We start from the raw sequence: 25,308 nt of genomic DNA, 5'->3' as shown, positions 1-25,308 counted from the left end.
GACTAAGGAAGGCCTCTGCAGGTTAGAATAGGCAATGGGTATCCATGCCTGTGGCTATACCGGTAATTGATTTCACCTCATCTTATATGATTCCCTCTTCTTCTCCACCCTCTTCAGATCCCCCCGCACCCCTAAAATCTGCTCAGGAGGAGGAGAGAAGCTGCATGTGGGTGAACAGCAAGGAGAAGTTCTGTTCTGCAAGCAAAAGTCTATACTTGTTTAGATTAGCCAGTGGTCTGATTTGCATAGGTGCCAACTCCCAGATTGAAAAATCCGGGATTTGCACTGGAAGTCGCACTGCGGCCATTTTGGAACTGGGCAGAGCAGCATCAGAAGTCGCTTCTACACATGCTCTGCCCATTTCCAAAATGGCCGCAGCGCCAGAAATCGCTTCTGCACATGTCCAGAGACTCCAGACATGCGCAGAAGGAGCTTCCCCGGGCTGGTAAGAATCCGGGGGATTTATGAGGTTTTTTAAAAATCCGGGCTGCCAGCGGAAAACGGCTGGAAAAACGGGGGTTTCCCGGGGAATACGGAAGACTTGGCAGCCATGCTGATTTGACATAACAACTTGAAAAGTTCAAGCACTGGGTATGAAGAGATACCATGATTTTGAAGACAACTCTCTCTTCCTTCCCTTGTTCTTGAAACAACAGTAACCACCTGACACATACTCTGAGGAGCAGAGCTTGGACTTAAGCCAGTTTTGCCTTGTTGAAGTGTGCTAAATCCAAGTACTTGGCTTCACTGCTTTGTGGATAGGAATGCAAATCACTTATATAGGGTAATATTTACATTTGTTGCAACTATAGCAAAAGTGGCAGGCACAGCAGGAGCTTTAGCAACAGAATGGGCAAGATAATGCTTCAAGAAACCAGACAGAAGTTAATGTACCATCTTTCTTGTTAAGTGATGCCAAGACTCACTGGATCTTGAATCTGTTTTCAATGCCTCGCCTTTGAGGCAAGTGGAACAATAATAAATATAATGCCTTTCTATGTGTGCAGTGTGTCATTTCCTCATACCAAGTAACCAAGTATATTCAGCTCCAACACAGCTGAAATCGGAGAAAGGTTTCTGGAATGAGAGGATAGAACTTCAACAAAACCCTAAGCCCTGACAGGACTCATGACATACTGGATTGTTTCACTCGCTAGCATGGATCCTAAGGAACCCCAGACTGACCCTATTACTAGGACAAGCACATACTAGGAATCTAAGGAAATTTTCAAAGATGAAAATGCACCTAACCGCAAGGGGGGGGGGGAACAAGAAATAGTTTCTTTCAATGATTTGATGAGATAATTTTTGCCAGAACAATGTTCCTCAGGAGATAATTTATGGAGTGGTAAAGAGGTTGAGGTGATGCTATCTGAGGGATGAGAGAGATGCGATGCAAAAGGCTTTGCAAATTTGTAAGGAAGACACACCAGCAAAAGATCCAAATATATTGTAACAGTAGCATTGCAATGGTTCATGTCTTTGTCATCCAAGGAAAAAAGGTGTTCAAACCCAATATTGACAGGGCTTCTTGAATGACATAAAAAAAGAAAGTTCTCAATTCCTTTGGAACTTCCTCAAAGAGACTACTTCTTCCCACACACAAAAAACCAGAATAGTAAATATGCAGCTGTGGCAGATGTTGGTGTATGAATATTTATATATCGAAAGGCCTGGCGGACATTCTGGGCTACCCACCAGACACGTTAATATTTGAACAGATCAATCAAAGCCCCAGGTTCATGAGACAATGACAGGCATAGCCCCTCCTTCCCCTCTTAGTTGAAGAGGCGGTTCACATTCCAAACAGCCTGACTAGCTTTAATGTACTCTGTACAAGCGCTTGAGTCTCCCAGGCTTTCTAAGATGAAGCACTATGTGTGTTAGAAAACCACAGCATCAGACTTCCAGTGACAACAAAAGCAAAATCTTTTCCCCCCTTCTCTTCATGCAATGCTATTACCTACGGATAACTTACAAGAAGAATCACTGTGGATTTAAAGCCTTTCTAAAAAAAAAAAAAAGAGGGGGAAGAGAAGACATTTGTAGAGAATTTCCTAGATATGGTGGTATGTGTATGTTTGATGTAGCCTAGTTTTGTTATGTGGACAACATTAAGAAGGATTTCAGACATTGGTGGTTAGTTTTTGCTAATTACCGAACAATACTGGACAATACAAATTGATCAATCCCGGCCCAACACCAATATTGGCCTGACTTCACTGGCTGCCAATTAGCTCCCAGGCCCAATTCGAAGTGCTAGTTTTGATCTATAAAGCCCTAAAAGGCTCAGGACTGCAATACCTCAAGGACCACCTCTCCCCATTTGAACTGATCCAGACCCTTGGATAATAATCTGAGGCCCTTCTTTGTGTCCCCTCTCCACTAGAGGTCCAGAGGCTGGCAACACAAGAACCTGGCCTTTTCTGCTGCGGCTTCCTGTTTGCAGAATACTCTCCCCAGACAAAAACTTTCCTCTATAGCCAGGCTTTTGACCTTTAAGTATGTGTGGCCTTTTAGAAATGTGAGGGAAGTTTTTAATGTATTATTTTCCCTCTTGGTATTAATATATCCACATTGGGATTATTGTCTGGTTGGTTGAAAGTCGCTTTTGGTTGCTCTGGGCAAGATCTGACTTTCAGAAGACATCAGAAGGCAGCACTCTATACGGACGTTTTTAATGTTTGATGTTTTACTGTGTTTTATGTTTTAATTTGTTGGAAGCCACCCAGAGTGGCTAGGGCAACATATAAACATTATTATTATTATTATTATTATTATTATTATTATTATTATTCTAACAAATTTAATAACTAAAATTGTAAACAAAATCAAATCATTTGTACTTTATATTGGTTAATAGGCATAGACCTCTTATCAGTTTTTATACTTTGGCTGGTCAACACAGGGAGACCTGATAGTGCATGAAATCCTGTTGTGGAGAGAGGTCTGTTCTGCATATCAGCTCTGTATGCATTTAGTTTTGAAGCAATGTGATTTGCAGCTAGGAACGTAAGCAGGCATGGATTTCTGGCCCACCTCCCATTTGTCACTTGCAGCACTGTTTCCGAGGGCTTCTGACAAAAACTACAGGCAACCCACATTTTGCAAGGAGGTTCCGTTCTGGGTCCCCTTGTGTGTTGGCAGAGCGCCCTAAGCCCCCTCTGACCTTTTTATGACATTTTGGGGCTACTTCTGGGTTCAGTGCCGTTCATATATGTGCGATCAGGTGTCATTCAGATGCGCTTAAATCGGGAGTTGGCTGTATGCTGTTCGCCTCACCGTTTGCTAAGGCAAAATTAATCACATTATTCCACACCCTTCATTTCAGTGCAAAGGAAACAAAATGCAAATTAGGTGTTTGATGTACCATTATGCATCATATGTGGACTGAAAACAACAGCAACAACAGTAAATACCAATTGTATTTGCTAGACTGATTTCCATTCTGAACATGGAATTAATAAGTGAACATTGTCTATTTCCACTCCAAGTTTTCATTTTTGTCAAAATTCTCTGACATCCCTAGTTGCAGCTATTATAGTGACGTTTGCAGAGCAAACAAGTCACCCACCCATGTCTCTTCAACACAAAGACATTCAGAAGTGAATTTTATATTATTGTTATAAGTGGAAGGAAAAAAAGAAAACTTCAGAGGTGGCTGCCGAGAAACCCTATTTTTGATAGGGAGTACAAGGCTTCCACAGCTTTGGTTTCTCCTGCTTGCTTCAATCCACTAAGTAGTAATAATAACATCAGTCTTTCTACACATTAACAAGACATCTGACATTCAGAGGTGCTAATTCAGAGAGCTATCATATTACCTTTAGTTAGCACTGATGACAATTTCATGAGGTAAGCTGGTGATATTTATAAAACATTGGGCAGTAACCCTGCTCGGCGCAATCTCTCGCTCCCTTTCTTGCCCCATCCTCAACGTCCTATGGAATGTGTCCATTGGAGAGTGACAAAGACAGTAAGGGCCCTAGAGAACAAATCCCATCAGGAGGCAACAGGGTAGTCATCTTCAAATACTTGAAAGGCTGTCGGGTGGGTGATGGAGCAAATTTATCCAGGGCTCAAATCACAAGAGATTTAGATGAAACGTTAGGAAGTTCTTCCTGATGGTACAAGCGGAGCAGGCTGCCGTGGAAGCTGGTGGGCACCACATTGTTAAGAGATTTGTAAGCAAAGGTTATATGACCACCTACCAGGGCTGCTGGTCGATTTCCTGCATCAGCGTCAGGGGGTTGGACAAGATACCCCCCAACTCAATAATTCTTCAGAGCAGTGGGTATTTATATACATTTCATGTTTTCTTCTCTTAGACAGATAGATCCTCCATCACCAGAACTGATGTACAGTCATACCTGGGATCCCAAAAGCCCTGGAACTCTGACGTTTTGGCTCCCGAACGCTGCAAACTTGGAAGTGATTGTTCCAGTTTTCCAATGTTCTTTTGGAACCCGAATGTCCGACAGGGCTTCCGTGGCTTCTGATTGGCTGCAGGAGCTTCCTGCAGCCAATCAGAAGCTGTGATTTGGTTTTCGAACGTTTTGGAAGTCGAATGGACTTCCGGAACAAATTCCGTTCGACTTCCAAGGTACGGCCGTACTGTATACATTCGATCATTTGTTTACTACACGTATATCTTGCCATTTCTCCAAGAAACTCAAGGAAGCATGCATGGTTCTTTCCCCATTTCACCCTAACAAACCTGTGAAGTATGTTAGGCTAAGGGGACAGGGCAGAGCTAGCCAAAGTCATTCAGTGAACTTTTTGAGTACTGTATGCAAGGAGTTCTGTCACATAGATCTGCAGAACTGAGACATGTTATTCCCAATCCTCTGTCAGTAGAAGGTTACCCATTGGAGGTCCATGGACTAAATTCCAATCTCTGAGAGATGCGGCCTGGCCTATCAGTCGCCATGCCTAAGTTCAGGCATCCCCAAACTTCGGCCCTCCAGATGTTTTTGACTACAATTTCCATCTTCCCCGACCACTGGTCCTGTTAGCTAGGGATCATGGGAGTTGTAGGCCAAAACATCTGGAGGGCCGCAGTTTGGGGATGCCTGCCTAAGTTCATGAAATCAATGGGTGTACTCTGAGCATGACTTTATTGGATACAACATTCAGTGTTTCCTCATGTTTTGAACTTAACTTTTACTTCTTGTGAAGCAGCAGTATAACAAAAAAAATTATTAAGAGTTTATCTGGTAAGTAGGATGAAGCAAAAGTGAAATGTTTTCAAATTAGATGGTTGCAAGCATAAGCGGAGATTGAGGTGCCAATTATAGAAGGGTTACATGATAACATACCTATATGCTGTGTAACAAAGATGAGAAATGAGACAGTAAAAGCATTTTAGAGAAGATATCAGTATCAGTTATTTTAATAAAGTTACCATCAGGGTGAAAGATGAAGGAATTGGCTTGTATTCACTTTGCTTCTGACATGGCAGTGGCAAAAAAATAAACTCATCTTAAACACAGAAGTAAAAATGTATTTTACTTAATTATTCTGTGTTTGATAAGTATCTAGGCCTCTCGGTTTCAAAATCTCTGTTGAATTCTAATTCTGAAGAAACTGAAGACCTGCTCTAATATATGTCCACCCTGTCTCCTCTCAGTGGCCACACAAGCTCTAAAGCTGCAAAGAAATATGGAAATCCACAATCCCAAAAGAGGGCAAGTATAAGAGAAGTAAACTAAACATTATTTTAATAGGGGAATTAGCAAGCACGCCTGGTTACTGTTTTAAAAATAAAATGCCAGGCATGAGAAGCTATTTTAATCAGGACCACAGTAGTGGGGTTGAGACTAAATTCCCTAGTCACCACCCCGTCCCAAAAAAATTGTTCCTGCTGCAGCAGTTGTCCTTCTAAAACAAGAGGAGAGGAGAGAAAGAGCCTCTCATTGGCACCACTTGGAACATTTTTTTTCTATGAGTGATTACCACATGGGACAATTATGGTTGTGATTCTGGAAAGATTGGTCCTAATGAAAATTAGGAAGCTTCTTGCCTTGTTCTTAACTAAAAACGAAACAAAGCATAGGGTCACGAATCATGCAATTAAAGTAACATCTGAGGTGCAGGACTGAAGTAATAAAGCAACCTTCATAAATTTATCTAGCTTATCATCTGGTTTCAATCACCTGAAATCTGCGATGCTTAAACAGGCAAAGAAATGCAGCCCAAATCCAGCAGATTATAATGAAACTCTTTGTTGCTAGACATTAATTTTATCTCCTCTGTCTCTAGCAACAGCCTCCACAAACACGAAGGAAGGCATTTTCAATTAGACCATAATCCTGACAGGCATTATGAAGCTTTTCATGGTCAGCAATTTTCATCTCTGTGTGTGTTTGTGTAAGTGTGTGTGTGTGTGTGTGTGTCAGAAAGAGACAGACAGACAGACAGGCACCCCACACTATATTAACTTTTGTTAGTTTTAAGCTCTGACAACACGTAAGCAACTGATGGGCGCCATGGTTCTGGCATTTAAATTTGAGCAATACCGAAATGCAAACCACAAATTAAATGTTTCCTATCTCATTGATAGCATATTTAAAGAAAAAAATGAATCATTAAGAAGCAGTCAGAGTTGGAAAACATTTTCCTCCCTGACATACAGTATGAGATTTGAAGCTATTATGCTTCTTTGTTCTGGTGAAACTTGCACAGTATAAAGTATTTCTCCCAGACAGCTGTACGGAAAACAGAACATGGTGCTGCCATTATTCTCTTAAGTTAGTGTTTCAGAGGAAACACTGGTCTGAAATGAAGGTGAATGAGACCTTTTTCATAGTGGAAATGGGAGTAGGTTTTATAGCAGAATGCCAATTTCAGCCTATTTGTCTTTTGTAACAAGGAAACATCTCAAGAGAAATCTACTGAGTGTTTGCAGTATTTACAAGCTGTGTTTGTCACTGCTGATACTACAGTTAATTGTTTAAAAGCGTACACAAAAGTTCTGTTATTTTTAAGTACAGCCATTCAGATGAATGCAGTCGCTGGTGCTCACGAGGCTTGATCATTGCCAGAAAGCAGTCGGTACCAAGCGCTATTTATTAATCACATCCACATAAATAACACTGAAGGCTATTAGGGCTGGGAAATCATTTCTCCAGCCTAAAAAGCCATTGCAACATTTGTGAAAAAATTAAAAACCTCCAGACCAATCCTGCACATGGCCCATCTCCTCTCTCTTCCTAAATCCAGATGCCCACAACTTATCCTAGGGGCTTTTCAAATTTTTAAACATGAATATTCTGATAAATATTAAACATTCTTTGCAGGTAAAATTTGGCGACTACATCTTTTAGCAACTCTTCCTGCTTCATGCAATCAAAGAGAATTTCGGTTTGGCAGGACAATGTGATGGGGTCACTGGGACACAGCAGTGCCCTGCATTTTCAACTACAAAAAGGTGAGCAAAAGTTGCCAGGAAATCAAGTACTATCACAGAGAACAAATGACATTTCTGAAGAGAGCCAAGACCTTATTTTCTGATTCTGTATTTAATCCCAGAAGAAAGAAGCAGGGGACCAAAGTGGAGGAACTGAGATTTTGGAAAATGCTGCAAATGAATGAGGGGTAAGGAACTGGGTTCTCCAGTGGCCACAAGGGTCATTACCAAAAAGGCCAAAAAATAAGTGCTTACCAGGAAATACAAGTCTATCATTGGTTATTTGCTGCAATGGCTAAATGCAGTCTCCACATAGAGAAGCAAATACTGTACCTTTCTGATTGCCAGGTGGAAAGCTCAGTCCCTTGCAGCCTTCCTAGGGGCATTTGGTCAGCTGAGCACCAATGGAAGTGGCTAGGAAGACCCATGGTTCAATCCGGCAGAGGCAGCTGTTATTAATCTGCATTTTACATAGGTACAAGTTCAGTCCATTGCCCCCAGATTCCTTGGCAAGGACAGGCAGAAAACACTTGTGACGAAAGCCATTTAAGCTGTTTTCCATGGCCAAATAAATGCATTCCTTTGTTTTGCACCTGGAAGCAGAAATACTTATCCTTGGCTCTTTAGCTGGTGGAAGTACCGTCAGCTATGCCTCCTTCGTTTAATATCTCAATTCTTAAAACTGTGCAATGGGCACATAGAAACCAGCCTGCGTCCTTTCATCTGTGGCTATATTCCTACCTAACATATAAAAATGCACCACTGAATTTCAGTGATTTCAATTAGATTTAAACACATGAAGCTAAGTGCAAGATTACAGTCACTAACCCAACAAAGCTTTGCAACCTAATATCCTCTTTCCTCTTCAATTGTTCATATGTAGCACGGTAAATAAATTGGCAGAACTAACGTCTGCCTCCTGGATACAGGAAGCATCCTTTTTTAGTTTTTGCAGATGGTTTGCATTCTTAGGCCAGCCAATGTTTATGGTTGCTTTCTGAGATAACTTCTGTCCTTGTAGGCTACCGTATGCTGCAGGAAACCATCCTGTCTGTGTCTGTAGCTTTAAGGCATTTATCTTGCACACACACATATATTCTCACATTTTCCTCAGCCCATCCCTGAAATCAATATTTCTTTGGTCTGTTTGGACTAAGATTTTAATTAGAAAATAGAACCTCCACAGGATAAAAGGTTTAGAGGTGCTTTCTGCAATATGCAATCTTTGCAAGAATCACCCAGCATCTGTTTTCTCCCCTTAAAAATAAACGTGTTGCAATTAATATCTCCTTCCTACTGCGGTGTCGCAGTTCTCAGGCTCTAGGCATTTGGTGCAACTATAGTTTTCCATGGAACCTTTTCAACAGATCAACCAGCATCCATATGCTATCTCAAGGATGGCGAACCTTTCCCAGTCTCAGAACCACATTCCTTTCTGGGCAAACTTGGGGGGGGGGGGTTGTCACGTGCCAGTAGTGGGTGGGTAAGGCCAGAACCATGAATTCACCTTTGTACAGTAGGCTGGTTTCTACACACACCTCTATTTGAGCAAGTAAGCAGCATTATTAGAATTCAAAGACACATTCCAGCCAGGCAAAAACACTTGAAGAGAGTTGCAAGCATGACTAACTTGTGAAGGGTGTGGGCTCAGGAGGGTTCATGGCCTGGGGAGAGTCTCAAGCAGGGGTCCCCAGACTTACTGGGCTTTGGGCTGGTTCCCACCGCGCCGATCGCGCGGCGGGCCGGCGGGCGGGGGAGTGCGTGCCCGTGCGCATGCGCACGGGCGCTTACTGGCGCGGCGGCACGCTTCCAGGTCGGAAAAAGCGCCAGAAATCGTTTGTGCGCATGCGTATGGGCCTCCCCCGACCCGGAAGTGCACCAGAAATGACCTCTTCTGGGTCGGGAGAGGCCCATACGCATGCGCACAAACGATTTCCGGCGCTTTTTCCGACCTGGAAGCGCGCCGCCGCGCTGCGCGTTGTAAGAGCGGGTGGCGGCAGCGAGCGGCGGGCGTCGTCGCGGGCCGGATTGGGAGGCCAATTGGGCCGCATCCGGCCCCAGGCCGTAGTTTGGGGACCCCTGGTCTCAAGTGTCAGATAAGAGGCCTGGAGAGCCAAATAAGGTCTCTGGGCCTTGGCTCCCCATCTCTTTGCTATCTGAACTGCAAAAAATTAGTGATGCCAACTTCATTTACAATTTACAATTAATGCCATATGAAATGTATATCGTATAAATATTACATATGAAAATCAATTACTAAAGCCATACTGTATCTCTGTACAGCAAACATATTGCCCCCAAGGGAGTATTTATAAGCGTATGATGAATGTAAAATGATGATAATTGATCAAAGAAAAGTGGATGTTAATGTTTCAATAAAAAGCTAATAAACTCTTTTTTTTAATCAGTCAGATCTAGAATGCCTCCAGTATTATTGAGGATTAATGGCATCAATCTCTAGGATTTGATTACTGTTTTAACTTCTACTAGTTTCATTCCCTGTAGCTTATATGGTGTTTTGTGATTTTATTTATTATTATTAGCTGCCCTGAAGTCTTGCGAAGAAAGATGGAATAACCCGCCGCCCCCCCCCCCATCCCATACTTAATGAATAGGAGTCTCCTGCAGCCTCCATTACCAGGAATGTTTTGTCCTGGAGACAGCAGGAATCTTTATGTGTGGTATGTGCTCTGTCCCTGCACAATGTCTTCTCCCATCTGCTCTGTATTCCCATAACTTGAGTTAATAATTCCTATGTTCAACGAATTCCTACGAGGAGCTCCTGCAACAAAACTTCTAGATCACAATTGTATTGCATCTGTTTGACTGCTCTCTTCCAGAGAAAAATCAACCTAGAATTAAAATTTGAATTTTAACCACATTATGCCATTTGATACCCTTGCAGCGACTTTGGATATTACACAGCACTGGGCCATGCCTGTTTCTGTGTGTGTGTGAGAGAGGGCAGGAAACACAAAGCGACATATTTGCCCTTCATGTACAGATGACCAACCCCATACATCTCTCTCATGGTGAAAAACTTGAAGACCAGAGGTGTCTAAACTGTGGCCATTCAGATGTTGCTGGCCGTGTTGGGAGCTGAAATCAAACAAAATCTGGATGGCCACAGTTTATCTACCCCAGGGGTCCCCAAACTAAGGCCCGGGGCCCGGATGCGGCCCAATCGCCTTCTAAATCCAGCCCGCGGACGGTCCGGGAATCAGCATGTTTTCACATGAGTAGAATGTGTCCTTTTATTTAAAATGCATCTCTGGGTTATTTGTGGGGCCTGCCTGGTGTTTTTACATGAGTAGAATGTGTCCTTTTATTTAAAATGCATCTCTGGGTTATTTGTAGGGCATAGGAATTCGTTCATTCCCCCCCCCACAAATATAGTCCGCCCCCCCACAAGGTCTGAGGGACAGTGGACCGGCCCACTGCTGAAAAAGTTTGCTGACCCCTGACTACCCCAATATAGAGGTGATACCAGGGAGCAGATGCTTCTGAATTTTTTGTGCTTATTGTGTAATCGCACTTTTGAGTAGACCAAAAATGCAACAAAGATGGTGCAAGTACCTTCCGCCGCCCCCCAACCATTTTCTTGTAATGTGTCAATAACAACTGGGCATTTTTTAAATGCCCTCTCCTTGGGCTTGATGTCAGCTTTGTGATACCGACGACCACTTATTTGTCCAACTCCCACCTTTAATTAATTAACTTTCACTTGGTTGAAGGTGCAATGAAAGTTTGATTCATGTTGTTGTTGTTTAGTCGTTTAGTCGTGTCCGACTCTTCGTGACCCCATGGACCAGAGCACGCCAGGCACTCCTGTCTTGCACTGCCTCCTGCAGTTTGGTCAAACTCCTGTTCGTAGCTTCGAGAACACTGTCCAACCATCTCATCCTCTGTCGTCCCCTTCTCCTAGTGCCCTCCATCTTTCCCAACATCAGGGTCTTTTCCAAGGATTCTTCTCTTCTCATGAGGTGGCCAAAGTATTGGAGTCTCAGCTTCACGATCTGTCCTTCCAGTGAGCACTCAGGGCTGATTTCCTTAAGAATGGATAGGTTTGATCTTCTTGCAGTCCATGGGATTCTCAAGAGTCTCCTCCAGCACCATAATTCAAAAGCATCAATTCTTCGGCGATCAGCCTTCTTTATGACTCATAGCTTTGGCTTTTCCCATCTACAAATAGTCCAATTTCAAAAACACAAATTGTTTTGAAAAAAATAATGAACTGCATAATTTAAAGGGATTTTAAAGGTATATTAGGATGATGATTAAAAAAGAAAGCCAGTGTCTTCTTGGTAAAGATGTAAAGAAGTAATAATAATGTTTTATTAGTGTGATCCTTTGCTTGGATTCACAGCTGCGCTAATCATTCACAGTGTATACAAGGGGAACAAACTGTTTAAGATGTGTGTTGTGGTGGGGGTGAGATGATAAATGAGCCGTAAAGCTGAAGAGAATTCATTGCACATCCTGACCAATACAGCAGTAAAAGTAATCAATCCATTTAGCTCTCTACAGAGAGAAACGGCAGTGAGATAAGAGGATAATGAATGCCAAGCAGAAAGCACAATACCGATAAGAGGAGCGCTTGAAATGACCAGCCTGAATATATTTTGTGTTTAAGAGTCCTGACTAAAACATTGACAGTGAAATAATTTATTCTTGGCATATTGGCCTTTGCTGTGTGAATAAAGGTAGCCATTTAACATTAGTTAAAATTTCCTAACTAGGTGCCAGAAAGAAGACACCAGGTATTATATAATGTGTTTCTCATGTATAACATAAAGGGCACATATTTGATTATTTCAAATTTTTCCACCTTGAAAAAGCAAGGGGAGGGTTGAAGAAACCTTGGGCATCATACATATGGATGCTTGCTTCATGGGGTGCATTATACATGTAGTGTGACACTTAGAGGTGACGGACACTTCAGACGTTTTTGTTTTGCTTTCAATCATGAACCAGACTTAAATCGCCTTTGCAAATATGAAAACGAGAAGTACACATTTGTGTTATACCGCTGTGCAAACTGGACAACCACCCAAGGCCACGTGTGTCACAAAACGGGTTCTTCAATACAGCCAACGCCTTTTTCTGCTATCTGCAAAATTATTGGTATAGGAACTCAAGAGTGGCTTGTGAGAGCCATGCGGTCTGAGATGCAGCAACTAGCTCAAAACCTCTCCACCCATTGAGATTCTCAGATAAAATGAACATAGCTGCCAAGTTTTCCCTTTTCTCGCGAGGAAGCCTATTAAGCATAAGGGAAAATCCCTTAAAAAAAGGGATAACTTGGCAGCTATGAAAATGAAGAAAAACAAAAGCCTGATTACCTAGTTCTTCCCAAAGTGAGGGGAAGTGGACTTAGCTAAGCCTGGCAGGACAGCTTATTCTATGGTATTAACCCCTTCATGCATTAATTAGACTTAAGCATGTTGGTTATATGAGGCTGGTTATCTCACAGTCGGGGGAAAAAAATACCCACCACGTTCTTTGAAGCTATTTCTCTTTGCAGCATCACCTGACCCAACAAAAAGTACCTTGAGTCAAAAGGCAATATTAAAGTTGAATAAAACAACCACTCTCCAAAATCATGAATGCAGGAAAAAGAAGAGTCAAGGTGGTAGGTCCCAAATGAACAAAGAAACTACTCCCTGAATCCAAGGAAACCCTGATACTAAGTCTGTCCAAAATGGTCAGAATCTCTGTGCCCAGCTTTTGGCTATGATAATATAAAGCCCTATGTCACAGCATACTGGCTCGTATAGATTACTGTTTGTTATTGCTCTGCTAGCTTTTAAAAAGGCTCCTATTCAAATATTTGTATAAGATTACTGATTACAAAATTAAAAATAACATCAAAAAGATAAAAGAACATGACTTGACAAAAAGTGTTCATTCTACAATATCATAAAAGTACCCTCGTATCATAAAATCATAATGTCGTTGTCGTCATCATCAAGTACACTAATGAAATTGTCTTTTTCTGAATAATTGCAATATATAATGCACAAATAAAAAAACCTCTTAGGTATCTTAATACTTGAAAAGCAACAAATATGAAAGGTAACGATCCACCGAGTAAGTGTGTCCTGAAATGAATACCCAGTATGCTATTCAAACCCCTTAGGGAATTTCGGATGTGGGTCAGCTGCAAGGCAGCTTATTCTCAAGCTTACAGATACTTAATTTCTTCATGACAGCTTATTAGTAGAATAACATTTCACACATTACTGCACAAGAGTTTTCCAGCCTACGTAAGCTTGAACACAGAACATGTGCATACCACGGTGGATGGGGCAGTAGAGAGAAGTGGGTTACTTCTGCTTTCTCAGTAAGAAGCCATTTTTACGGCATTTGTTCCTTTCGCTAACTTTGCAACCTCACACTTAAACCAATGCAAGCTAAACTTAGAGCAGGCATAGGCAAACTGGGCCCTCCAGATGTTTTGGGACTACAACTCGCATCACCCCTGACCACTGGTCCTGTTAGCTAGGGATGATGGGAGTTGTAATCCCAAAACATCTGGAGGGTCCAGTTTGCCTATGCCTGACTTAGACCGAATAAGTGGAACCCCCCTACTTGAACTCTTGTTTTCAGAACCAGAGAACAAATGTTTGTATTTATTGGGTGTCTTTCCACCGTGAAAAGTTGGCTATGCTGTTGAAAAATCACCTATCAGCACCAGCTCTGTAAAAGTGTCCTCCATTTCCCAAGACATTTGAACTTTGAACTACAAACTAGCCTCAGAGGCAATCCAAATGCTGGGAACATGTAGTAGGGGTGTGCACAGTCCCCAAGATCTGCCTTATATCTGTATATAGACTTAAAAAAAATAAATTCCAATTTGATACTGAGTCGCTCTATGCTCTGCCTACCTTCAACCACCAGGACACAGTGTTCAACAGCTCCGGCCCCTCCTCCATTCCAAAGCTTTCTATTTTATGGTGCAGTATGACTCCCAATTAACTATAGAAACCTATGAAGGCAAATTGATTGCTTAAGTACCCACCCTCAGGTATCATCTTCCTTCTCTCTAAAATGCATTGTATGCTGGCACAAGAAATAGCTATTATCTATCCCTTAACTGAAGCTGGTTGACAGCTGAAGTAAGAGAGTCCGCCATTATCTCATCAAACTATGTTGACATTGGCAGAAATGTTTTGCCTCTGTCTTCAGGTTTTGGAGAACAATTGCAAAGATTTGGGCTAATGATGCCATGGATGCGTACCAAATAATTATGCCACTGTATTGGTGGCAGTGGTTTCTTTTTTCTTTAATCATTTCCAAATATCTCTTTGATCCTCTGCTCTCTCAAGTGTATATATAATCACACCAAGTGGCCTTTAGAAAACAATGCATCATTGCAACCATTAGGAAAGAGAATTCGCATCATTAGATACAGAGGGAAATGTCATCTGAAGCACCATTGCCAGGAAAGTCATTCAAAACAAGAAGCCAGCTTCTTCATTTACCAACAGGTTGCTAGCTATTAGGAAACAGATCACTCATGTGCTTCACGCAAAGAGGACCCAGAGAGTTGGGAAATGGCAAACTTGTCTGGCGCTCCTTTTGCCAGGTGACCTTGTAGATGCAAATGACTCGGGAGATGCCTGGCACTCTGATCCTGAAGACAGCTAAACTGTCAACATGCCTCAACAACTGCAGAAGCCTTTGAACAACATGAAAGCACCCCAACATCTCCTACTAACATGGGAACAAGGTTTGAAAGTTTCACTTCAGAGTACCTCAAGTGACAGTGTTTGGAAGGTGAGGAGAAAAACATGCTTGTCCTCCTGATTTTGAGTGTCATCCAGGTGAGGAAAGAGGACCTCCAGAGATTGCAACCTCTCTCTGTCTGTCTCTTTCAACAGTGTTCCTCAGCTGTGCGCAACAGGAGGAATGTAGACATTAAGTATGCATTCCAAATCCAAGGACCCAACACACCTGTCATAACAAAGAGATCGCCTGTCATGCTCCTCTGCTTATCATAATTAAAGTGGCACAAAAATTAGAAAACTGGGTGGGAGGGAGGATGGGAGACAGCAGAGGGAAGCAGATGGATGGAAGCCTGAAACGCAGTTCTGGCTGCTTCTCTTCTGTAGTCAGAACACAACGGAGAATTGTGCCCCTCTTTCCCTTCCTTTCCAAGCCAAATAACTAAATGTCCTTTTTGCGAAACCTGTATTTTCCTAGTGACAAAAAACACAGTCATTTCATAGATCGTCTCTGCCTGGGAATTTCCTGTGTTCCTCGTTCTGCACTTGGGCTCAGAACCACAAATAAAGGGAAAAGATGGCATGATATGGAATACAAAAATCTATGTTGATGTTACTGCTTGCTCAGTCCTTGCTACTGACGCTGCCTGCAATGCAAATCCACTTTAGGCAAAAGTGAGCAGGACAGAAGATGCTGTGTTGTGGCGGCTAAGAGCAATGACCCAAGCGTATCCAGTTCTCCCTCAGACCAGCTAATCTCAAACCATATGAAGACATATACAACCACTTCCATATTCCACAGCGTTTTATGATTTAGCACTTTCTGGTAACAATTTGTTGTTGTTGTTTAGTTGTTTAGTCGTGTCCGACTCTTCTGGTAACAATACAAAAAGCTAAAGACTACAAAAAGGTCCTTCAAAATGCTGTTTAGATTATCACTCTAGAAGGTTGTTAAAAGATGAATTGCTAGAGCACTGATAATTAACACCTGTAAAGGAATCAGTTTACTAGTTTCATATCACCAGCTTTCAGACTCTTGAGAAGGGTAAAAAGCCACCCTTTCATCATCATCAACTTTCAATCCAACCCACTTGATATTTCCAAATTGTCATTTAGGTTTCCCGGTCTCCCCATTTTGAATTATTTATTCCGCTCAAGAGGCGACATGGAGCAGATTTTGAGGTTGTCGAGTTAAATCAAAGTGCTTTTTGTTGTGGAGAGACCAGGATCTGTGCCTTGTTCCAGTAGATGCACCTGCTCGACATTTTCACATTCCTGCACTTGTGTGGGTTGCATGCAAGTGTGTGTGTGTGTGTGTGTGTGTGTGTGTGTGTGTGTGTGAGAGAGAGAGAGAGAGAGAGAGAGAGAGAAATGGTGGTATCCTAACTACACAGAAATAAGTCCTACATAGAAATGAATGGATTTTATTTTCAAGTGGGGATATAATATTTATTTATTCACAACATTTGTGTCCTGTTTTTCCTCATAAAAATCCCAAGTTGATTTTTATAAGATAGACTAAACGTATAGTACTATTTTCCCCTCCTCTTAGTGGAAAACTATCATGATGGTGTGACATCAATTGTAAACTGCAGAAAGTACTAATAAAGCACCATCAGTTACGCCATGGAACCTTAGAGCACCCTGTGAAAAGAAGGCTCTGTCCCAGGAGTGGAGAACCATTGGCACTCCAGATGTTATTAAGATTCCATCCATTGTGGCCAACCATTGAGGATGATGGACTAGTTGGCTAACAACACCAGGAGACCCACAGGTTCTCCACTTCTACTCTTTCCTCTCTGCTGTACCCCAAACTACTAATACTTTCCTCCCCTTGTGTTTGACCCCAAACCACCAACCAGGGGACCTGTTGTAGGAGGAATACTGCATCGTATTTCTAACAAAATAAAAAATAAAAACCAACCTAGCAACCATTATCCCATCGGTCTGAACGTGTTGTTGTTTTTATACTTTGTGCCAAGTTATTTCTCTACGTACTTGTGCTTTGAGCAGCAGCAAACAATACTCTTGTTGAAGAGGGAAGTGTGCTTCAATGTCCAGTTTTCCTCCGGACAACTGCTTCTTCATTAAATATTAAATTGCTCCGGACAACTGCTTCTTCATTAAATATGGAGTCATTTTATATGCAGCTTTGTTGAACCCTAAGGCTGCTTTTGACTACTCCTAGAGCACAGAGAGAATGTGAGGTACACTCTGTTCCATTAATTGAGTTCAAACATAGCTCATGTTAAAAGTCCCAGGGCATGGTTGAAAGGCCCTCACTGAAACTGCACAGATATGGGCCTGGTCAACACCTGGAAGGGAGAGGGCCTGGAAACCCCCATGAATGCTACCTTGAATTATGTGATAACAACAGATAGCATATAAAAATATAATATAAAAATATAATATAATATAATATAATATAATAATAATAATATAATAATATACGATTGTGTGCATGCAGACTCTAGGGGTGGCCAATGTGGTATCTCCAGATGTTTTTAGCATTACAATTCCCATAATCCTGGCTACTGTGGCCTGGGGCTTCATAGGAGTCAAGGGCACCATGTTGCCTGTTATGGATGGAGACAGTAAGTCACCTGCAACATTCTGCCAAGAGGATAGAAAGTGGTAAAATTATTGGTTCCTGATAGCATATAACAAGGGTCAGCAAACTTTTTCAACAGGGGGCTGGTCCACTGTCCCTCAGACCTTGTGGGGGGCTGGACTATATTTTGGGGAAAAAATAAATAATGAACAAATTCCTATGCCCCACAAATATCCCAGAGATGCATTTTAAATAAAAGCACACATTCTACTCCTGTAAAAACACCAGGCAGGCCCCACAAATAACCCAGAGATGCATTTTAAATAAAAGGACACATTCTACTCATGTAAAAACACCAGGCAGGCCCCACAAATAACCCAGAGATGCATTTTAAATAAAAGGACACATTCTACTCATGTAAAAACACCAGGCCCCACAAATAACCCAGAGATGCATTTTAAATAAAAGGACACATTCTACTTTTGTAGAAACACACTGATTCCCGGACCGTCTGCAGGCCAGATTTAGAAGGCGATTGGGCCGGATCTAGCCCCTGGGCCTTAGTTTGCCTACCCATGGCATATAACAAAGGACAAGATTGCCACACTGCCACCACAAGCTTAAATTACCACTTATATTTTATATGTTACCATTTATATTTTTATCTTCAGTGATGACCACTGTCATGCTGTTCAGATGGATGGTGCCTTGCACAAGTCCTGCCCTCATCTCCCAATTTGTTCTTTGACCGTCAGAGATTCACCTGGCTTTCATAACCCACAGCTGGCTCTTTATAAATAATGCATCACATTTATGCCTGGCATCTTTGTTTACAGACTTTTCCAGATGCATAAGCTGGTTCACATTCTTGCAAATTATTTAAAGTGTATGGTCAGGACCCGAAAACTATCAACTAGAGTTTCTCTAAGTGCTGGGATAATTTCTCTCTCTCTTCCTCTCCCTCCTAAAATTTTCTATTTTACGGTACATTATGAATTCCACTCATAGCATTTACTGATGAGAAAGGCAAATTGATCTGATTGTTTAAATTGCTGGAGCTTTCCTTAAGTGCCCACCTGGAGGCATTGTCATCTCTCTCACTCACTTGATGTCATGCACGAGTGTAACAGAGACTCTAACAATCTATTCCTTCACATGGGAAGTTAATCTCTACAGTACGAGAGTCAGGAGTCCTGGCTGGTAATCCCAGACATGCTTTGGGTTGATGAGGTAGAAAGAGATCAGTCAGTTTTACTGCAGCATATCACAGCCAGGCATCTTCATGTACAGTGATACCTCTGGTTGTGAACAGGATCCGTTTCAGAGGCCTGTTTGCAACATGAAAAGGCCACATCCTGAAGCGCCACGTCTGCACAGGTGTGTGACGTAATTTGGCGCTTATGCGCAAAGCACGATTTAGCGCTTCTGCACATGCGCGCCCCAAACCCAGAAGTAACCGTTCTGGGACTTTCGGGTTCGGCATGTCCGTATCCTGAAAAGACGCATCCTGAAGCGGACGTGCTGATCGGAAGGTCGGCGGTTCAAATCCGTGTGACAGTGGTCAGCTCCCGTTGCTTTGTCCCAGCTCCCGCCAACCTAGCAGTTTGAAAGCACGTCAGTGCAAGTACAGTGGTACCTTGGGTTACAAACACTTTGGGTTCCGCTAACCTGGAAGTAGTACCTCAGGTTGAGAACTTTGCTCCAGGATGAGAATGGAAATCGTGCAGCGGCGGCAGTGTGGCGGCAGCAGGAGGCCCCATTAATGAAAGCACGCCTCAGGTTAAGAACAGTTTCGGGTAAAGAACGGACCTCCGGAACGAATTAAGTTCGTAACCCGAGGTACCACTGTAGATAAATAGGTACTGCTGCGACGGGAAGGTAAACGGTGTTTCTGTGCACTCTGGCTTCCATCACGGCGTTCCGTTGCGCCATAAGCAGTTTAGTCATGCTGGCCACATGACCCGGAAAGCTGTCTGTGGACAAACGCTGGCTTCCTCAGCCTGAGAAGCGAGATGAGCGCTGCACCCCATAATCGCCTTTGACTGGATTAACAGTCCAGGGATCCTTTACTTTTACCTTACCATGCCTTTCCTACAGGGAGCTCAAGGCAGCACATATTTCTCCTTCTCTGTTTCTCTGCACAACCCCCGTTAGGTAGGTTAGGCTGAAAGATAGTCACCGGTTCAAGTTACGCAGCAATCTTTATAGTTTAGTGGGTATTTGAAGCCAGGATCCCCCAATTCTGGTCTGACACTCTAACCACTATACCATGCTGGCTCCCTCTTGTGTAGTGTTAGAAAGATGAGGTTGAACATCTCAGTGCACCAAAGCAATAGCATCCAAGTTGGATATGTGTTTCTGTGCAGACTGTTCAACAGCCATTTCAATGTATAAGCCAGGCAACAAGGGAGTGCTATTTTCAGAAACAAATTGATATACCCCTTATTTGCAATTATTTGTTGTGGTTTCTGCCTTGGAATAATAAAGCATCTTACGTGATCCTGGGTGTTGTTTAATCTAAATGTCATGTTAAGTTAAATGCTAAGTAGTTCAAGAAATATTACTCTCAAATTCTCGGTCTTTCTCCCTGTTGCTTTGATATATATATATACAGTTATACAGCAAGTGCTTTATTACATACATAAAGATGCACTATGCTACAACGCTACATATATACTGATGTTACATGTCCTCACTCTGACATATGCACCAGACTCCCAGGCCATTGTGAGAAGAAACTACAGATCTTAATAATTAATGTTTCAAATTTTTAGCCAGAATTATCAATGACAGGCTTTGAGCTTTTTCTTTTAGTAATATATCATGGTAAAAATGCACAGACAAGCGATGTGTCAGTCTGATTTTTTCCACCTGATTCAGCAACCCAAAATTCAGACGCAGCAATTTAAGCCGCGTTGCACACTGAAGAATTTAAGTCTAAGCATTTAATCTGTTCTTTCCATAAATTTCTGCAGCTTGTGCTATTATAATGATGCTACCGGTGGAAGTTTATTTATATCACAGAATTCTGGCATCAGCACATTTGAGATACAACAGCAATCATTCAGTCGATAGTTAACAGCAATACAATATCACAGATACCAAAGGAAATCAAATATACATTTAGACAAAAGGCAACTGGAAATAGTCACTATGAGCCCATCGGCCAGGGAAGGATTGATCAAAACAGAACAACAACAACAAAAATTGATTGTTGCACGATTATAAGTACACATGCTGAAGCAGTTCTATTGTATCAATTTCCCAGCCTAGTTTTAAACAGGCTACAGATAACTTGTATTATCTATCTATCTATCTATCTATCATCTATCTCAGGACTCTTATGATGTTCTCAAAGTTTGGTCAATGGCACAAGGGGTCAGGAATCATATTCCTCTCTCTCAACATACTCAGACTCAGGGCAGGGAGAAAGAGCCTACTTGCTGTTTGCTAAACACATGTAAGGAATAGGAACATTTAAAAAACTTATCAGTTACTTATACAATGTTTTCGGTATCCAAGGGGGGAATGATGTTGTCTCAAGCTGAAAGACCTGAGCAGATCCTATTTCTTTAGTCTGGGGGGAAAGTGTGTCATGCTCTAAATATGCATTGAAACCTGGTTCAGCTTCATGAAAGTGGTGCCCCTGAGGTGCAGGGTTTAATTTTTTATGTTGTCAGATAACAGGCCAGACCTGTTATCATTTTATTTGGAGAATATTATTTGCTACTGCGGAGTTATGATCCATGCACTGCAATCACGGCGGAAGAAAGCCACGTGGCTAGGCTAGTTATAAGAACATCATGTCAGAGGAAATGTAGGAAAACCCCACATTCTTAAATACTGCCCCATTATGAGTAAACCCAGCACAATTTGAAATAAGAGTGCCATTCACCTTCTAGTAAAAAAAAAAAGGGATCTCAGGGGAGGCAAGATTTGTACGAGGCTCTATGCGTGTTTGTTTTTAAACTATTTATACAAGCGTTCCCATATCAATTTTCTAGTCTGCTCTCTCACATATCTCTGAAACATATACAGTGGTACCTTGGTTCTTGAATGTTCCTGTTGATGAATGTTTTGGAACCCAAACACCGAAAACCCAGAAGTAAACGCTTCCGTTTTCAAAGGCGCCTCGGAAATCAAACAGCTTCCGCTATGTGTTGTTCCATTTTCTCAATTGATTTTGCAGACACACACCCTTTGCACCCCTGTCATCGAATGTTTCAGAACTTGAATGGTTTTCCGGAACGGATTATGTTCCAGAAATGAGGCACCACTGTACTATGACTGACCTTCTCCCGTGAAAATGGTGGCTTGTGGCTATGACGCCATAGGCATTTCGTTGGCATGTGAAAGCTGGGGCGCAGAGGAAAGTTTTAAATGGCATCAACAGTGGCAAACTCTGCCCTTGCACCAGTGCGTAAGCATATTATTAAATGATTGCATTAAAAAAAAAAACCCCACACCCACACCTTCAGACTCTCCCCAGTTCACTGCTGTTTCAACACTAAGGATCTAATACTTGAGCCTTCATGCCAACCATCTGTGAAATTTTACTTTATCGAGCTATTTCACAGAGCCATTTCATACAACTGCATTCCATACCCCTTAAAAACAACAACATTGCACTTAAATAAATAAATATTGTGGAAGGAGAGGGCTGGAATTACTTGCAGCTTACAGCCAAGCACCTTTATTTGGAGGTGTGAAAACTACATCAGGAAGCCAGTAATATTAAATACGAGAGCACAGAGCAACTTTAAACAGTACCTTCCCTGCTACTTCAAGATGAAAACCCAGATGTTATACAGTATACTCAAGTTGCTAGAGTTTGCACTGCCATGATGGGTATTTGTCGAAGGATGGTTTGTGCCACAAACTAGGGCCAAAATGCAAGACCTGTGCTCCTCCTTCACACTCCCTCCCTTATAGTTGCTTTTAACCGTTTGCTGTTGTTTCTCTCGTTTTAAGTTATGTATGATACAACCACCTTTTAACTACTGATTTTTAACCCCTTACCTGTTTTAAGTCTTATTTGTTCAGTTTATCTGTACCGTATGGTTTCATCATATGCTGGTCTGTGACGAAAATACGGCAAGGTTTGACACTGATACTCTTATAGACAAGTCTTCATTGCAGCTAATCAGTATTTTGTGAATGGCACTTCGGTGAAGGAAACTATTTTCTGGCCGGAGACAGGGGAAGGGAGGCCAAATATAATTTCTCGGAAATCTGGCCTGCCACCCCCTAAGCAGAAGCAAATATTTCACTTCAGCTGGAAAATTCTAAACAGGAGTTGAAATGGAATATTGTAGCAGGTGAAATTGAAAACTCTGGGTAGATAAGTGGCTGCGTAGCATACATTCCCCTCTGGCACTTTTTAATCAGGAATACAGGACTCTTAGGTAGAGGTAATATCACAAAGTTACATTGGATTATATGGTGCAAGTATTAACCTTGCATGGGTAATAAATTATGCCCCCCCCCCATTTAGAACACAGACATCTGTGCTGAGGGGTATGCCTGGATATTTCCACATGAGGACACATGGCTAATATAAAATGAGCAGCTAAACCCCTGAGCAGCAATAACCTAAGACAAAGCCTATCTAATAAACCAGCTGTAAATATTCAGAAAGAGCAGGCAATGCACTGAGCCATGTATGAAATTAGCTTAATACAAGCCAGTGGATTCCGGTGTGGATACCAATGTGAAAATCATCTTAGGAAGAAGACAAATACTGCAAGCAGGAGGGGCAGATGGTATGTATGAACAAGCGAAACTGAAATACAGTATTATGACTTTTCCTGTGAACAAAAAACTCCAGATAATAATAAAAGGCACCCTGCATTGTGTTTAAAGTTTCAAAGCCAGGTCTCCCTCACCTGGGCTTATGTAACTGAGGCTTTACTGGTCAACATCTAGCAAGGTATGTGGCAGCTTCTCATATTTGCAGGGGTTTGGACTAGATGACCCTTGGAATCCCTTCCGACTCCACAATTCTATGGTTCTATAACACACCACAAAACACCAGCTGGGGGAGGGTCTCCGTAGATCTAAACAGCTACTTAGGGAAAGCCTTTAGCACTCAGCTTCTCTCTCCTACAGCAGCTTGGGAGGAATAACCATCTTTTAAAAATCATGATCCTTTCAACAAGCTAGGTTAAAATAAAAGGCGTGTCTACCCACTCAGTTGCTTTGATCTGCCGAACTGGAAGTGTTGCAGGTGCTACATAATACCTGTTCTGCTCTTGCACGAAAGCAATTAGTAAGGTAGCACCTACATTTTAGAGTTCCCTGCCTGCCTACAGACACCAGGCAGGTGCCTTTACTGTACTCTTTTTGGTGCCTGTTAAAAACAATTTTGTTTTAGCAAGCCTATCCAGGCATGCAGAAGTTGACACATGGCTGAATCTGTTTTTAGCTTAATTGTTGGTTTATTTATATTTTGGTGTTGTTGTTTTAAAAAGCACCTGTTTTAAGCTTTGTCTTTTACTGACAATTTTACCGTTTTAGAGGTTCAATTTACCACTAAATAAATGCATTTGCAGCATTTGCAGGTTAGGGGTGGCTGGGAAAGACAATAGGAGGATTTCAGCATCACCCTGACTCATTCCATACACACAAGCACTGCAATGTGCGGAGACAGAACTCTCCTCCCCCCACCGTGAGCTGCTCTGCGGGTACTCCCAACCCCTTAGGTCTATTTGGGGGGCGCATAGAAGGAGGAGATGGGGAGTGAAGTCCCATTGTGTCAGCTGTTGCCCTTGTGCAAGGCTTTCACAGATGGGACTTGTTGGGTGAATCCCACCCAACATGGATGACATTATAGAGGCTTATAAATGGGGGGGGGGCTGAGCAGGAATTCAGGGGGGACTGAGTTCCCTTACTGTAAATTTTTTTTAATTATTATTATTATTATTGTCTGGGGGCGAGGCTGCAATGGATATATACCCAATGCCTTAGCCAAAAATCCACCTATATCTGTAATCAATAAAGTTGTGGCCATTTCTGATCCAGATCATTGTCTGATTTAGCTTATTAATCACATCTTACATCTAGCCACGGCCCGGTGTGTGTGTGTGTGTGTGTGTGTGTGTGTGTGGAATGGCACTGTGACTGGGCCTGCATTAAACAAACAAACTTTGTGGTGAGTTCCCCCACTCTCCCCCCCCCAAAAAAAAACACTGCTTAGAAGGTTATGAATGGTGTGGCGATACTGGCTAGAGAACTTTCTTTCATAAATGAACTTGGAATCAGCCAATGAAATTGATTGGAAGTTATGCTCAGAAGAGACAAAAGGAAGTAACCTGTAGTCTCAAGTTCCACTGCTTTTGAGGTTAACTGGAAATAAGCCACAGGCTCACATGAGACAACTTTCTTTCTGCATCAAGAAGCTATGCTTAGTGCTTGCTTCCAAAACCAGAATCAGGAACCCACCTTAAAACCATTGCTTCTGCACCTGGTTTGGAAGGCAAGAGCTAATCAGATACTGCCGTTTCAAATATTACAGTAAATCTATGGTTGCCACGAAACTGCTAACTGAAGCCATGTAGGAAGGAGACTGCAACTTATTTCCAATTCATCAAACCGTGTTTTGAGGGAATATTTAAATTGAGCTG

At 42.1% G+C, this 25,308-nt stretch overlaps 1 protein-coding gene and 1 long non-coding RNA gene across 4 annotated transcripts in view; both read right to left on the bottom strand.

The window, feature by feature from the left end:
- Positions 1-25,308, bottom strand: part of KLHL29 (kelch like family member 29) — a 391,592-nt gene that overhangs the window by 110,575 nt on the left and 255,709 nt on the right. The window lies entirely within an intron of this gene.
- On the bottom strand, positions 12,353-24,988 carry LOC132591881 (uncharacterized). The gene is made up of 2 exons (XR_009557295.1): positions 16,006-24,988; positions 12,353-15,954 (listed from the first exon to the last, which is right to left on the bottom strand). It is a non-coding gene; the product is annotated as an uncharacterized LOC132591881 (long non-coding RNA).

Source organism: Zootoca vivipara, chromosome 3, assembly GCF_963506605.1.
Source record: "Zootoca vivipara chromosome 3, rZooViv1.1, whole genome shotgun sequence".
Taxonomy (NCBI): Eukaryota; Metazoa; Chordata; class Lepidosauria; order Squamata; family Lacertidae; genus Zootoca; species Zootoca vivipara.
This window is presented reverse-complemented; position numbering and strand designations above follow the sequence as displayed.